This window comes from Mesitornis unicolor, unplaced genomic scaffold (genome assembly GCF_000695765.1).
Source record: "Mesitornis unicolor isolate BGI_N332 unplaced genomic scaffold, ASM69576v1 scaffold3072, whole genome shotgun sequence".
In the NCBI taxonomy this organism is placed as follows: Eukaryota; Metazoa; Chordata; class Aves; order Mesitornithiformes; family Mesitornithidae; genus Mesitornis; species Mesitornis unicolor.
Genome location: NW_010169704.1, coordinates 79,630 through 81,938, shown reverse-complemented (window position 1 = coordinate 81,938; position 2,309 = coordinate 79,630).

Here is a 2,309-nt window from a genome sequence, read left to right as displayed (position 1 = left end):
TGAACCTTATCTTCGCAGTGCTGAAGCTCAATGACTCATTTTAGCAAAGAGAAGAAGTTGAGAAAGGAGGAACAGTTAAATAGAAAAAAAAATATCTGTTCATTAATTCAGTCAGGAAAAAAGAATCGAGCAATCAGTAATATCTCACAGAACCAGCACTCAGGATAATGGAAAACACCATGCTGGTTTCTCAGTGTTAACACTAACCAAGTAGTGTTACCTTGGAATACATAAAGAAAAAAGATGTTAAATAATCCACTTTTCAGGCTGGCACAGTCTTCCTGTGCTCCTATCAGCTGAGGCTGATTGCTCCCTGCAGGGGGTTCTTATTCTACCACAGTAAAAATGCACTTTAAAAGTTAGTTGTGAAAACTTCATTTTCTTTTAAGTGAGAAGAGCTATACAACTGGATTATCCTCCTTTTGTTCAGCATGGTGTGGGAGACTGTCTTAGCGAACTGAACTATAAACGTTGTGGTGATGGAGAAACCAGAAATGAATTGTTGTTCCTTGCAATTTTTTTCCCCACCCACTCTTTACAGCACAAAACTCTCAAGTCATCAGAATTTGCCAGAAGTGCAGCAGTTCTCTCAGGAATTGAGTGTCTGCAGTGATTCACAGTCTTTGGGGAAAAAAAATAAATAAAAAATTGAATACCAGGCAGAAAACACAGGGGTTTCGCCTGATGCCAGTTCCAAACCTGTATGAAGGGTGTTTTGAGAGAATTCGTAGACAAGCAGAAGAAGCAGGAAGGCCTTAAGAAAGGAATTGGTCAACGAACAGGAAAGATGTGCAGCATTCACACGTTACATCAAGGGAAATTCAGGCAGAAAGGCGCTCGCTAGAATGAGTTACCACTTCAGTGAGTCAGTATCACAGAAACCTCACTAACTTCATGGCCATTTGTGCAGTGACCTCTCTCGCAGGAGGAAAGCTATCATCTGCTTGTGCCAACTTCCAGCAGCTTCTTTTGTCCAGAATGTATGTTCTGAATTAGGGAAGGTTTTGTGTTGGGACCTGGCAGTCAGTAACGGATCGCAGAAGCAGCAGGAAATCTCTCTTTAATGACTTCAAATGCACCTGTGTGCATCTGCAATCCCCGTCCTGACCTCTGTCCAAAAATAGTCTTCTTAGAGCCAAGTAGGGGAGGACAAATCCATTTTGTTATAAGCACTGAAATTTCATATTTCATTTTCATCCCGCATTAGAACAGAAGCAAAACCTTTCTCCAAAAGAGAATTATGTTGTTCTGTCTGTTTTGGGAATACAAACCATGAGTGTTTTCATGCAGGGCTGTCCTTGCTCTTCTTTAATACAGGTCTACCAGCTTGCTCTGAAAAAGCAGACAACTAAAAAGCTCTGGACAAAAGCTTCTGCTTGACAAAAGCTGTTAAAACTAGCACATCAATGCAAGAGAATTCACTTCCAAAATTTCATTGAGCTGAAAATGTTCCGCATGGCTGCAATTCACACTCCTCTGGTTTCATTCTCCTTTAGTGCGTTACTGCTGCCCAGTGGATTGCATAAGCCCAGAAGCTAATTCTAAGCAGATGGACCTGATTTTAGTCCCTTTTTATTGCCAGCCCCTCCATTTCTGTGCCAGCAAGTAACCCAGCCACATTGGGAAACATCCTCCTTTCACTTCTATACAAGGCAAACCAAAGCTCTTCTGCTCTAACATTACTTTTTGGCCCCTGCGAGCTACGTAGATGCTTTCACCCAAAAGCCAAAGCTTTCACTTTAGGTCAGTGTTCAAATGGTTCCCAAGCTTTTATGGGTTTCCTCATTGAGCAAACAGCAGATTCATATTTTCATGCTGTAAAACTTGTCCTGTTTACTGGCGCTCAACATGCCTTGAGCTCTTAAGGGCGGATCAGTCTGTACTGGTCAGCTGGGAAGCACCTACTACACTGGGCTGTGAGGTTAAAGTACAGACAGCAGCATGGACCCAGATGTTGGTGCTGGAAAGGATGTTTTTAATGGGAATTGCCAGGTTTGACACATTAAAATAACAATAACGCTAGCAAAATCAATAGAATATCATTTCAAAATGGAGGAAAAAACTGGTTATTTCAAACTACTTGACTGCAGAATGTATTTAAAAGAGCAGAGAAATTAATGTAGTTAAAACAAAAATTAAGCTTTCTAGTATATCGAAACGAAATGTTTCAGGTTACACTAGGTGGTTATCTTTTTCCATGGTTGAATCCTGAAAACTCCACAAATTTGTGCTTTTTGGCCATCTGGCTCTGAGATTTGAGCACATCACTATGGCCTAAGAGATGCACAAGTTTCATGCACTAAGGCAAG